This window comes from Sipha flava, unplaced genomic scaffold, assembly GCF_003268045.1.
Source record: "Sipha flava isolate LNK unplaced genomic scaffold, YSA_version1 170_pilon_pilon, whole genome shotgun sequence".
Taxonomy (NCBI): domain Eukaryota; kingdom Metazoa; phylum Arthropoda; class Insecta; order Hemiptera; family Aphididae; genus Sipha; species Sipha flava.
Genome location: NW_020271906.1, coordinates 174,087 through 189,981, shown reverse-complemented (window position 1 = coordinate 189,981; position 15,895 = coordinate 174,087). Strand labels below are relative to the sequence as shown.

General features: G+C 31.3%; 1 protein-coding gene across 2 annotated transcripts in view; it reads left to right on the top strand.

The window, feature by feature from the left end:
- The first annotated feature begins 14,258 nt into the window (after positions 1–14,258).
- LOC112679899 (galactosylgalactosylxylosylprotein 3-beta-glucuronosyltransferase S-like) overlaps positions 14,259–15,895 on the top strand; it is a 57,408-nt gene continuing 55,771 nt past the window's right edge. For both annotated transcript variants that reach the window (XM_025549837.1, XM_025549839.1), the window contains exon 1: positions 14,259–14,557. The gene's annotated coding sequence lies outside the window, so the exon portion shown is untranslated. The remainder of the gene's footprint in view (positions 14,558–15,895) is intronic.

The window sequence follows — 15,895 nt, the reverse complement described above, 5'->3', positions numbered from 1 at the left end:
TTTTCTGAAATTTATATATTGTTAAAAATACTTATCACATTACCAGCTAAAGGTGCAAATACTGATCGTAATTTTTCATTTATACGGTGAATCAAAACTCGGATGAGGTCGAGAAACGATAAAATGGACTGGCATTATTAAAATTACCAAATCAAATCAAAGAATGGAAAATAATAAATGGTCAAACAACGAGCGATCACAACATAATAAGCTTTATCCTAGAAATAAATGCAAATATATCTGCAAATACCGGAAATAATTCAATTCTAAAAAGATATAATGTCAAAAAAGCAAAATGAGAATTATTCACGAAAAACCTCAATGGTGGACTCCGGAATTAGACAAGAAAAGAAGAAAAATGAGGAAATAACAAAGAATCTGTAGCAAGTACTCAAGTAGTAACAATGCTGATTTATATAGACGGCAATACAATATTGCCAGAATCAATATACCAACCAACTCAGAATAGAAAAGTTCAAATCTTGAAAGAAATTCACCACCGAAGGAAATAAAGACACTTGGGGAAAAACATTTAAATGGAAAAAAAAGGGACCTTATTACAATATATACCAACAGCTGTTAAGAAACCAGTCGGAAATTTTACAACTACAATTCAAGACACGTTGGAAATAATAACAGACACCCTTATACCTTCTATTGTTGTAGAAGACTCTCAAATACAAATAGAAGATGCTGTCTTCACATTAGGTAAAAACATCACTGTAGAAGAACTTAAAATCGCTCTTTGGAGAATGAACCTAATAAAGAACCAGGATATGATAACCTAATAGGAAAAATCCTTAGAAAATCGTGGAATTATATATCCGAAGATTTATTAAGAATAGTAAACGAATTACTGTGAGAAGGAATATTTCCAGAACCATGGAAAAACGTAGAACTAGTAATAATACCGAAAGAATCTGACAAAGATCCCTCGTTACCAAAATCCTATAGACCTATCAGTTTATTACCAGTCATGAGCAAAATATATGAACACATCATCTGCGAGATCCTACAAGATCAAATGAAGCTAAAAATGAGTAATAAACAACACGGATATGTTTAAGGAAAATCGACTTATACAGCTATCCAAGCACTAATAGATTGGACAAAAAACAGACCTGAAAGATACGTACTAGGAGTTTTCCTAGACATATCGGGAGCTTTTGACAACCTGAATTGGGAGTTACTACTAAGAGATATCAAGGATCTAAGTGCATCCACAAACATTATATCCTTAGTAAAAAGTTACCTAAAGGAAAGGGAAGTTACCACAAGAATAGAAAAAATATTCTACACAAAAAAACTTACAAGAGGATGTCCACAAGGATCTGAATTTGGACCAACCCTATGGAAAATAGCTATCAACAAAATACTTCAGAAAAATCTACCCGTATGGTCAAATAGAATCTGTTACGCTGACGATACGGTAATACAGGTAATATCAAATACCAGAAAAGAATTGATATTGTAAGCAGAGTTAGCACTTTAAAACTTACCAACCTGGACATCCGAGAGAACTCTTCAATTCTCTGCGGCGAAATCCCAAGCAATAGTTATGAAAGGAGGCCTGGCACCGGGTTTCAAAATACCATTTGCCGATCAAAGAAAAAGAACATTTGAAAGTGTAAAATATTTGAAAATACACATAGACACAGATATAAAATTTAAACAACAGAAAGTAAATATCTTAAAGAATTCAAGTGACTTATTCCGAAGAATGATAGTGGCAAATGGTCAATCATGGGGATACAATACTTATGTAAAAACATGTCTATACAGATCAATTTATTTACCAAGGATCTCCTATGGTTCCATGTTCTGGAGTTATGAGGTAAAAACGAAAAAAGACATATTTTAAATGGACACAACGCAAAAGAGGGCTCACACAGCAATAACAAAAGCCTATAATACTATCTCAACAGACGCATTACAAGTCATAACAGAAATACTACCACTTGACCTAGCTATAAGATAAGAAAGTCTAAGACAAAAGAAGAGATGGACCCAAGAAGAAATAGATCTAGATGCGGAAAGAAGAAATATAATACAGATATGGCAGCAAAGATGGAACGATTCCACAAAAGGAAGAGAAACATATGAATGGTTTCCAGATATTACATTCAGAATGAACATTCCAATAGAAATAGATCCATACGTAATACAGTTTTTGACTGGATATGGAGACTTCAAGGCAAAACTACAATCATTTAACCTTCAAGAGAGTGGAGAATGCGCATGTGGAGAAGGACCTGAAACATCAGAACACGTACTCTTTTATTGCAAAAGAGTAGAACAAATAAGACAACCATTGAAAAACAAAATTATGAACAAACTGGCCTCCTTTGAAGAACCAGATAATCCAAAACAGAGAGACATACGAAGCGCTAAAAAAATTTGCGAAAGAAGCTCTTATAGAAAGAACAGATTGATGAGAAGAAAGAAGAAATAAAAGAAGAAAAGAATTCAAGAAGAAAGAAGAAAGAATAGGAGAAAATAATTCGAGAAGAAAGAAGAAATTTTATGTTATATTCTTTTGTAAACATTTGAAAAGGTATTTTGTAAGAAAAAAATAGAATTTAAATTTTAATCGAAACAATTTAATAAAGAAATTTAATGCAGTTTACGAATATAAGTATTCATTTTATATTATAAAAAATTGTATTATTTACTGTTGCATATACTCACAAAAAAACATATACAAATAAAAAAAAAACTCGTTTGTATCTTTAGGTATCTAAATATGTATACTTATTCTTATCTCGTCCCTTCCGTAACTGAATTCGCGTCTGGTCCCGAATGAGTTAAACCTATTTAAGTAAATAGACTGAGTGTAAGCATAACATTTCTATTAAATTCTCTTTTCATCGAAAATACGAAATAATTGGTACTTATACATATATCATATAGTAATAAAAACTTTCTTAAATTATAGAAGTTGATTTATTCGATCACCTTCGCTCAGAATCGTTTTTCGAAACCAACGGTACAAATCGATTTTAAATTTATTAGATGATTAGATATTAAATGAACTCATCCTAAACAGCAAACCTTCCCTTTACCTCATTCGACTTCTGTATCTCGACTTCGTTCTTTTTTTAAGATAAAAATGCATTTATCGACTAATTATAAATTTTCTACGAGTCCTGGAGAAAGGAAATAATTATGTATGTAACATTTGCATTTTAGACCATGATCCACGTCGTGCATATAGTTTCGTTATTTAATGATGAGTGAGACTCATAGCGAGTAGGTACGGATTATTGTTCTCGAGTTATACAAAAACGGCTATTTGTGTTATACCGGGGAAGAACGATTTTACTACATGGACGCGAACGTTCAATAATAATAATAATCATAACTGGCGTTAGTAATCACGCTGCGATAATGTTTTCGACGTCATCCTTTGTGTAGTATAAATTATATATTTATACCGTGTTGTCCGAACTACTCGATTCTCCACCGAAAATTGTAATGAGAAGCAAACTCCGTCATGAGACTCAGCGGTTATGTCTACGTCACGATCGTAATATCACGGTATAATATGTCTAATATAGGGACGATATTGTCATAATCGCAACCAACTTTTCATTTATGTCTCTTGTCCTGCTGCACTTATCGCCGTATTTTCGTCATACTTAGTATACGACGTATACTATACGTTATTACTAGGGCCCGGATTTTAATGCAAAGTGCATATTTTTTTGGTTGAACATACTCAATGCTCTCTAAGAACATTTCATGTAATGAGGGTTTCAAAACTACAAATTTTATTTTACATTTTTTTCCATATTTCGACGTTTTTTTTTCATTTTTAGAGCATTTTTAATATTATTGGGTCATTTTTTTGGTTTTTAATGCATATTTGTTCGATATACTAAACAAATTTAGCCTATTCAAAATAAAATCAAAAGACAAATTATTTTCTTGATATTTAAGTAGATTTATCGGGTTTTCCGAATACATTATCAATCTTTATTAAATAAAAATTTTTTTCGATTCAGTTTTTATCTTATCTTAATTTATTATTGACTATGGAACGTCACCAGTATTCGGTCAATAAAAAAAATTAGCTAGTTCGTATTACCTCGCAGACGTTGCTCGAATCATGTGTGAATGTGATTTTAATGTATTAAATAGTGTGTTAAATAATGTTCAACATAAAAAAAAGAATTATAATAAATAAAAAAGATTAAGTCATTTTTAAGTTCATTTTTGTGGTAAAACGCATTTTTAAGGATATTTTTGGCTATTTTTTAGAGCATATTTGTATGATTTTAAGTGCATTTAAATAAACGCCCTAGTTATCACTAATATAGTTCCATACATACACGCACGTTACACAGCATATTCCTAACAGAATTATGCAATGCAGGGAATCCTTTATTTGTGCTATCAACGGTCTAGGAACAAGGTTTTATTTATGGGTTTTCATTTTTCTTTGCGATTACTGTGAAATCATTTATTTAAAATAAACTGATTAAATCAAAAATTGAAAATTCTACACGAGATATATTAATTATGTTTGTTGACACGTATTCAATCCATTTAGGGTTTTAGAATGTTATTTGTAGATAGTATTTTATCAATGTGATACACGAATCAAATTATTTTCTATCGAGCTTATGGCGTTGTTAAGTTTGAGTTGGATATTGCGGATAGAATGAGTGGTGAAATCCTATTCCGAACGTCGATACAACAGAGAATAATTGTTTGGGTCGCATAAAGCACCGGTGGTCATTATCTCTGGAAATACACAGCGTTTCACCCTCGGCCATCGCATTGAACCATGCTATTGATTTTACAATACGTCACCGGAAAATAATACAATAATGACGTGAAAATCCGATGTCCTGCAATGTTGGTCAACGTGCGGATAAGTGAACTTGCATCACATTGTGTATGGAAATACCACTAAATTATGTCGTATTGTATACCAGCTAATCGGGCACACAACTGATTTCCTATTCAAAGTACTATGTAGTCCCAGTATGTACCATATGTATACGTGTGTATGTGTTTGTGTATTATGTATATTTGCGTGAACAAGCAGTATGCGGTTTCCAAAAAATAAATTCAGTAATTTATAATGCAATATAATAATTTGACATCACTACCGTAGAGGAGTGATATTAAGGGGTTGTATGTACGCAACTTCTGTTACTCAACAATGACAAATAAAATATAATTAAAAATTATTGAATGTTGAGTTTTTTAAATAACTTATGAGTGATTATGTTTCAACGCCAGAAAAATATAATTTTTATATATTCACAAAATTGTTAAAAAACTTACTTTCGGCGAACCTCGTTACAAAGCGTAATATTATGCATTTTAGTTTTAGCTCCCGAAATAAATATTCAGTATCAGTGGTGGCTTGAACTTTTTTTTCTTAACTCACATTTAATATTTTCACACCACCCAACCTAAAAAAAATGTTCACTGTTTTCCAAAAGGTGAATTCATAGGTTTTTAGTGGATAAGTAAAGAGTATTTAATTGGTATGTACAGTAAATATATAACCTTGTATCACCACTAAACCAATTATATTTATATGATAAATCTACCCACCCATTAATATTTTTGTGAATCACAGGATTCAAATATAGCTCCTTCAAGTCGCCACTGTTCAGTATTGAAGACGAATCTTTTACAGGTCTTACAGGTGAAATACACGAGTTGAGCTTTGAGTTATTCTTTTCGTGTTATGCGCATGATACATTTTAATTTATTGTACGGGAACATTAAAAAACAAAGTATATTAATCATTTTCCAAATAATACTGATCACAGTATTAATTTTGTCGTAGATTATATAATGCATATACTCAGGGGTGGATCCAGAGTCGGGGAACTGTGGGTCAAGCCATTTCAAGAGGCCATTTATTAGGGATAAAACTGAATTAGAAATGAAAACCTTGTAAAAAAAAAAAAACACAATATGCTCATAAAAGTGTATAATTATATTTATATTACATTTTAGAATTAGTGATACCACCGATAATGACTTATTTACGATTAATAAATATAATCTAATTTCATCAGCGTAACAAACGTACGGAATAAAATATGATTTACTTAACTTTCTACTAAAATGATATAATTTAAAATATAAATTATGAATTGAAAAATTTTAAATTTTGAATATATATGGTATTCATTTTTCAAGTAAATCCGATGGGCCAACTGTCCAAGAGTCCAAATCAAGGTCTAAAAAGAGAAAAAATTTCCAAGAGGTCAATTTTGTCAACAAATATTAATGTGGGTCAGATGACCCCCTGAACCCCCCCTAGATCCGTCCTGCATATGCTACATAACATAGAATACAGTCAATCGTCCATCATATTTAAATAATTGTATGAGGGACACAATACTCGTTTATTATTTTTAAGTGATACTCGGAGATAAATTTAAAACATAAGTTGTGTCTTCGTATGTTGTTGTTTAATTGATGTGTTCGTTCTATAACCCGCTGAAAAACAAAAAAAACTTTTTATGAAATTTGTGAAAGGTCATTTCCGTCAATAAAAATGATAAACATATATATTATTCGTGGTGTATTACTAATATCAGTGCACTGCTCAAAAATACCTAATTCCAATATAAGTATAAATTCGCTTGTCCTACTCAGTTCAATATCTAATTAAATCTACGTGTATTACAATAAGAAACTTCTAGAGTTATTGACATGACATCATATAAAAAATGAAAACTTTACGTTTTTATCCCGATCGTAGTGTTATGATTTTTTCTGTCTCCCAACTGGATAACAATTATTGTTGGTAAATAATTGATAATAAAAAACGAATACTTCAAAACTATTTTTTATACTTTTATTAAAAAAAAATAATAATATTAAAACTACGAAATAAATAAAGTTTTTCCTTGTGTTAGGTATGTAAAAATTTAATCACTTTATTAAATACAGCCCGAATAGGATTGTTTCGAGTAAAACGATTTTTATACTCACGGATTAATACCCTGATGCTGCGACTTACTATTATAATCAGGCTATTTTTTATTTATTTTATTTATCTCACTCTATGAAAACATTTTAAGCACGCGTAATGCACGACCTTAGATTTTATGGGTTTTCATTATTTTCAGTTAAAAACTGTGTCGTATATGCCAATAAATTCGTATGTATGGACATAAAACAAACAAGTCAGATATAAGTTATTGCTTAAAAATAATGAAAATCCCCTATAACAGCGGTTCCCAAACATTGAGACGCGCCTCCCTTGGGAGGCGCAATTCAAATATTTATACTGTGTATTGCACTACCATATATTTATTTTTAGATTGACAATAATTTGCTTATATTTGAATAATAAAAAATGTTTTATTGAGAAGCATGATTAACTTTTTCTTGTTTTGGGGATGCGTGACCTAAAAAAGCTTAGGAACCATTGCCCTATAGTGACCACGTCCTATGATCATCATAGAAGATATAACATGGACAAACGAAAGTTATAAGCACTTTATTAATCATGTTATTCGATGATGAAAATGTTTACGTCCACCACCGAAGATCTCTTTATTCTTCTGTATATTGTCTTTTATAACACGGTTTATCTTAATTAGAAATAATTGTTTGTATTCTTACTACCTCAAGGTAACATTTTTAAATGAAATCTTTGTATTGATTAATTATATTCTTAACCAATACATTTTTGATTTATGAATAACGATGTTTAATACTTTTGACAAATTATTACTTTTGCATAATACTGTAAATATTTTTTATAGTCTTTAAATTATAAAATAATAAAAACAAATATTTAGAAGTAACATTAGTAATATTTATAAAGTATTTATGTTAAACTAATATAGATAAAAATGATACTATGAATTTCAAGTCGTTTTCAACGATAGAAAAAAAATCGGAGCGTTAATCTAAAAATGTCTAACAAAACGATAGTTCGCCTAAACCCAGAAAACGAATAATAAGAATTAAATATAAAATAAATGGTCGAATAATGGTCTTATAATTAGTTTAAATAATACAATTTAATATTAAATCGTTTTTTATTTAGAGCCACAGAATGTTTTCCAAAGATATAAGCTGAACAATATAATAACGGCATCACTATATTTTTTAATAAAATGGGACATAGTGCTATCAACAATTTAGATTTATAGAGTTAAATTTATGACAGTCTTTAATATTTGATTGGACTAAATAATGTTTTACCCACGCTTTGATGCATAAAAGCGTAGCGTTTCATGTTGTTTTATGAGGCTGGAAGTCTTATTACAAATTAGTGAGTGTAGAATAAAAATGGACAGCTATAGAGGTAATTAGATACGATAACGGAAACCTCAAACTATACAAGTACAGTTCTTAGTTGAACACTTGTCTCACTTCGTCGTTTTTTCTTTTTACTCATCATGTGTGTACGCGTGTGTGTTAAATGTTCATTGTTGTCATTATATTTTTTTAAAATAATCAATTAATCGTTATATTTTTAGGTGGATCTCAGGTTATTTGGTAGCTAAATAATAAATATTCACCAAGCATTCGAAATTCTAAGTAAATTAAAGTTGATTTAAAAAAAAAAAATCAGGAATTTTAAAAGGCAAGATGGTTAACAAGTTAGAAGAAATAAATCATTAAAATGTACTTTACGAAATTTTGGTGTGTGTATATACTTAGTATAGTAATTTAATATACAATGTTCTGTGTAATGTTTGATGATGTTATAATTAATTGTTAATTATTGTTTTACGTTAAGTTCTATTCAAGATCGTTGTTGGCGAATTTTCTAAATGAAATGCGTTAGTCAACCGATTTCTTGTAATGAATTTAATAGTTTACATATGTGGAAATATCCTCTTAAGTAAAAGTAGTTCCGGTAAAAAAATACTTTTGGAGAAAAAAATTATTCATGTTCAAACAGAATAAAATATAATAAAATAATTGGCCTCGCAAAATAATCATAGTACTTTAATCTGAAATGGTCGAAAATAGAATTTGTTGTTCTCTTGCAGTTAAGCTAGCAATATACATAATTATGCAAATTACAAAGTTGATGAAACAAAATGACCCGTTGTTAATATAACAAATAGTACATAGTACTAGTAATAGCGTCGATTACAATTTCATATAATTTACTCAAATAATGTCATCTACATGTATTGTTATCGTTACAATCTTTCACCCATAATATTATAATAATGTAATTCCAAATACGTGCATTGACTGTAGTGGCGAGATAATTGATGAATATAGATAAACACAAAATAAATAATAATAATACATTAAGTTATACTTACATATACCGCGGAAATCATGAAAGGAATAACGAGACCGCCTAAGGTTGGTATAGCGATGATGGACAGCTGTGAACGGTGGGATGGTACGGTCCCGATGTGTACCATAAATTGTATAGAACTTTTATGTGCATACGTGGTAAGTATTTTAGATCTTAATACAAGTAAGAAAAATATAAACAAAATTACTCTTTATACGTGTATTCCTTTTTAATTTGGATGTAAAAATTCGAAACATCTGTCACGCTCATCCACTACACGTTCGCACACCATCAAACTATATCAAGTATAGTCAATAGGTACATTTTATGAAGGACAAATTTGACCACAAAAAAAAAAATAGAGTTAAATTAGAACAAGTATATAACAACTTTTGTTATTTTTGCATATTGTCAATTGGTGGTATTCTCTTAATATGTCAAATGATTCTGATTCAACTGAATTGAAATTAGGGAAAATAAGAAATGAGCTTATTAGAAAAATATCCAAAACAGGTTGGAGGCAAAAAAAAAAACCTTCTAATTGTGTTCTTATGACAAAAAATTGATCTTACCCTCTGATACTCATTAGTATTCTACTGCCACACATTAATACGTTGCATATGATAAATTTCATCACAAATAAAATTGCTATACTTTATACATAATACATATATTTTTCATTTATTATTTTAAACGTCAGAGTATACCCAGTTCACTTAAGACTCTGTATAGTTGCATATTAATAAAAATATGTAAAATGACTACATCAATTTTGATCCAAAAATAGGTTATTATTAGTTTATTACTATATTTCTTTATTAGTTATGGCCTAATCAAGTAATGACGCAGTCATCGAAGTAAAAATTACATACAAACTACAATAATTAATTAATTAAAAAAATGTTTTCGTATTTTTAACACTAGATATTTTTGTAGTATTGAATGTTTGCGCTGTAATTATTTAGAAAACAAATACACTTAAAATCATATTGATTGCACCAGCAAATTATATTTTGAGTATGAAATTATGAACTATTTTATTAAAACTTATTAAAGCTCGTTTTTAGCTAATTTTTCTATAAAATTAATTATAATTTACATGTTTACAATGAATTGTGATCCGTGTGAAATACACGGGATATGCTTGATAAGACTGATTTAGTCAACATCTATCTTGGGCTGTAAAATTGTTACATGCATTTATCACATAACTTAATTATATCTATTCATAAGGTCACGAATGTGTAATTTTATTCGTCTGTATAGACAGTTAATAATTATTGTAATGTTTTATTATACTTAAAAAATGATTTATTGCTGAGCGTAGACTGCATGGTATAGTGTTATAGTGTTATTCTAGTCATCTATTATAATTCATAAGTGATGAACTGATGACGGACAAAACATTTGAAGATCCATTGATCTATAAAATAAATTTAAAATTTATTCAAAAACACCAAGTACCTAGTAATCATACTCAATGGCTACAGATTACATACACTAAACTATATGCTATAAAAGTTTTTTCTTTGATTTCTTATTTTTTTCCTTTACATACAGTGTTCCTTTACATACGCTTAAGAATCGTTTTCTTAATTGCGGGCATCCAAGTGCTGTACAGAGATAATACTCATGTCATATTTATCGCGTGTATTGAATTTCTATTTTTACATTGAAAAATACCGATGGCCGATAAAGAAATTGTCACAAAACTAATCGTCTGGCCGAGAGTTTCGTGCGGGACGATTGCCTGTATTGTACGTGCCTCAGAGTGCGAAACGTGAATTCTAACGGACAATGCCTTTACGCGCCGCGTTGGACACTGACCCGTTCGAAAACACAATCGAACACGAACCGCGGAAACCAAGAACAGTTGTACGCCGTCGTCGCACGATAATAAGAAATCATTGTCCCGTGTAAACCCATTAGCTTTTATAAGCTTTCGAGTGCGAACGTGAGCACCACAAAAAAAAAAAAAAAAAACCGCGTGCCGTTCAAACATCGTTACCGTAACGACTAACGATTGTCAAGAGACGGGAACCGGTGAGAAAAAGAAGAGAGAGGAGAGAGAGAATAAATCGTTTGTCCCGCCAACGCTATCGCCACCGCCACCGCCAAGCAGAGAGGCATAGTCATATTCGCCGCCGGCGAAGGTAAACGATAAGTAGGTGTAGCACATACTTGCATGCATACCTACTAGTGGTGGGAATTGTCGTTCCTTTTGCGGAATCGTTCCAATCGGTACGGGGTTACGATAAAGTACCGATTCCAAAACACTCGTTACTTCGGTATACAATCTGTACAATTTTTTTGATTACAATTCTATTCGGGACGATCAAGTATACAAGTGTATTCCGTAAAGGATCGTTTCAAAAGCTACATCATTTCCGAAAGACGTAATCGATTATCAACAAATAACACGGAAGTGCTAATATTTTTAAACAGTAATTATTAAACACTATTGTCATATGAATAAATAAATTAAACAATTTCATTTTTCATTTTTATCCCTACAATTATTTTAGGCAAATAGATTGATTAATTCTGTATATAGTGTAAAAGACACTGTACAGCTAATGCTAAAATGCTAGGCTAGTAAGGCGAGATGTATTCGTTCCAACACCGTTTCAAATGACAAAAACTCGTACTTGTATTACAAGAATACAGCGTAAATAAATCCCTCATCTGTGTGGCTGATCGGTTTATGTACTTGTGTAGTAATGCGCATACAAAGTGTATTCGTTCTTAAATATCCATTATGAATGAGAAGTCTAGTACACTTGATTACTTTATCGTTTCGCGCGAAACTAAACGAATCTTGAGTACAAGTGTAACTAAAAAAAAATTGTACCGATGTAACGAGTATTTCGGAATCGGTGGTTTCTTGCAGTGGTGGCCTGGCCAGGTCGGCGATTGCCGACTGGGCCCTTGTCGCCATATCCGATTGAGCCTCTTTTTTTTTGTAGATATTATCTTAAATCGTGGTAGGTAGTCACATTGTATTTTTAAAATAAATACCGTGCGATTAAATACTAATATTATGAAAATTATATTAATATTATAATATAATATTATTAATATTAATAATATAATGAAATTAAATTACTTGAACAACGAAAACACAAGATAAAAAAAATTTCAGGAGAACTATTGGATAATGAAGTTGCAGAAAATGACCCTATAGCTGTATAGAATACAATTTTTTCGTTTAATAATTGACAAATTATTTAAAAATAAAAATATTTTGCAAGCATTAACATTTTTTGATCCCAATAAATGTACAGATATATATAACAAAATATTAATTATAATGAAATATTAATGATAACTAATTATTTAATTATAATAATTATAATTATTGGAATTACTACACATTTCAAAGAGTAGCTTAGAAGCAGAAATGAGAATGGAATTTTATGTTTTAAGTAGTAAAAAAAAAGATTGCTATATAAATGATGTCAAAGAAATTGTCGAAAAACAAATACTTCCAAACATTTTTAAACTTTTACAAGTGGCTTTATCTATTCCTATAAGTTCAGCCACCTGTGAAAGGTTGTTCTTTTCACTTCCAAGTGCAAATCCAATGCACTGATTATATTTATTATTATAGTAAATAATGGCTAAGCAAGAAAATATTGAAATAGACATTTCTCGAAATGAATTTATAAGTATATTATAATGTAAATTAATGTTATGAAGTTATAAATGTCGCCTCTGCAAGTTAGTTATCGTTCTAATTGTTATATTGTAAAGCCGGTCCCACATGACCTGCAATATCATAATCGCCAATACTTTCGTTTAAGAAAGCGATGTGTGATAACTAGGGCTCGGGACTTCTAGGAGTTTGCATGTTTTTAAATAATCATCAACAACATAGCTAAGTAATATATACATTTGTTTCATAGCAAAACAAGTTTATATTTAAAATTTATAGTTGCATATTTTGCATATTTGACCATTTTTCATTTTATAAGTTCATATTTGATAATTATTTATATGAAGGAGTAAGTTTTTTAATTTTATTAGAAGAGCGTCAATTTTTTTTTGTTGCCAGTGTGCAAAATCTCTTAATACGGCATTGCACACACACATACTCGGTAACGTTCGAGTATTGTCAATAGATTCAAAAATTTACAAACAATCTATCCTTATGTTGATATTGCACTTAAAATGTTTTTGTGTACACCAGCAACGAATTGTTCTTTAGAAACATCTTTTTCAACCCGCAGAAATTTGTATTTGGTATAATGAGGCTTTTTTATTGTTGCCCCTGGTGTCAAATTCCCAAACACGGCCCTGGTGTACATTTAATACATTGTATTTGTATACACTATATCTGGTCGGGAAATAACTGCAATGGGAAGGCGTATCGTCTAAAATTAATAAATTATGTTTTCCTATCGGGATTTCAATATTGTTAGTATCCGTATCGGTGAACCATATTTGAGCGATGGAGTCTTGTAAAAATACATACGCTCGTTGTTTTAAACAACGATCAATAAATTTTACGTTTATACATTTTCTATGGTGAAACGAACGGAGTTGTTGATCGCCCTAAGGGCTCCGCGGAGCACATTTCGGGAACCGCTGCAATACAGATCCTTGAACGGTGGTCGAAAATCTCGAACCGCGATCCTCACTCGCCAACTCGGAGAACGTTTCGGTGTTTTTCACACGTTTCCCTTCAACCAGAGTCTTGGAGGAAACGCGATTTCGTTTTCGCCATATCCAACCGCGTCAATCATACGGAATTACCGTCGATTTGGTTAGCGGTTAGCGAGACAGCGATGCGTGCAGAGTTCAATAACAATTATGGTTACGATGGGAAAAAATAAAAATCAAGAACACTAAAAATCGGTGGAGATAATTTTATAACGCGCGCGCTGACATTCCGTCGCAGCCATCACCACCAAATACTATTATTATTACTATTACGTGCACGCATAATAACATCATATACGCCTGCACACACATGTTTCGCCGGTCGCCGGTCGTCCGTCGTACAGGTTTATTGTGCACGCGCGCACGGTCCGTCGATTCAGTACCGAAGCGGCGCGCGGAGACGACGACCGGTTCTCTCTGTCGAAGATACGCGTCCGCGCCGTTGTGTCGTACCGTTTTAAAATATTGTTGTTCGTTATCGGTTTCGGGCGCGTTGTTGTTGTTGTGCGAATAACACGTTGCGACCGAAAAATCGGTTCGTTGTAATTAGCGTTTTCCCATTGTGTTACGATTTCAGTTACTTTCCCGGTGCTATCAAACGCGCACGCGAATTTCCGCCGACCGAACGGACCTACAGAAAAGGTGAGCTATCATGTTTTATCCATATACGTTTATGTCCGTCCCCGAAGCCGCCCGCGGATTATTTTGTACCAGTTCGTGTGGGTGAGATTTTACACGTTTGATACAGGAACAATAAAATATTTCCAGTATTGTCAAAACCGTACGAACGCCATACGAGTGTAAATGTGTAATTATAGTTTTGAGGGATTGGATTACGTTGTGATCACTTGTTAGTGATTATTTTAATAGGTTTCCAGTTAAAATTATTTCTAAATATACTATGTCTATATTTGAATAATTGCTCGCATAATTGTTTAATCGCTGCGATTCTAACAAACGTTGAAACAGCATTATTATGATAACATTTATTGAACATTTTTTTTTATATTTTTTTTTTTTTTTATATTTTGGCGCATTCGTGTTTGGCTTTTTGATCTTGTTTTTGCCGCTGTATTATTTTATTGAATCGATATAACCGGGTTTGGACTTCCATGCGAACGATATTCAGCATCAGCTTATGTTTGCTGCTGATGGATATTTTTTTGCACTTTAAAAATATTATAATCAAGAAATTCTTAGCGTTTATCTTTACCGTAAACCACAGTTCAGTATAATTATGATCGAGTGATAGCATTGAAGCGTAATTCATCAATTTTTAAGATCCATACACTGCTCTACACTATGTTCACCAACCAGGCTACGGATATTTTTGAAAATATGGTAAAAAGTAGTATAAATTCTTATTATTAGTTTCGAAAGTTGATAAATACCGATATTTTTGTGTTTCATTTATTATAAATCATACGTTTAGTTTGAAAAAATTAAATAAAGTCATGTTAATGACTGGTGGCGTACCTGTGGTGGAGGGGCAACAGGGGCATTTTCTCCCCCCCCCCGAGAAGTTTTTTGATGCCATAATGCAAATTAATTATTCAGCTTAAATAATGTAAATTATAAATATTTTTAATTTTCATTGATTATAATCGTGTTTGATATCAAAAGTTTTTGATATCACTTATCAATGTAATATAAAATATTAATATTCGTCCGAATTGGGATTAGGAGTGATGGTCACATGTAGTCACTATTTTATAATGTGGTTATCATTGATATTAAGTTATCAACATGAATTTTAAGTATTTAGTAATAGTTCATAATAAAATTTCAGATAATATTATAACCATAAAAAATTGTGCAATTAATTTATGCCCCCCCCAAAAAAAAATGTTTCACAGGTACGCCACTGTGTTAACACGAGTAAAGTCAACGGTAATATGTTCATATTGCCAAGGTATCGCAGTACTGCATAGGGCGCTTGAATGCCTCTGTTCATGATACCACTGACATATATTATGCATG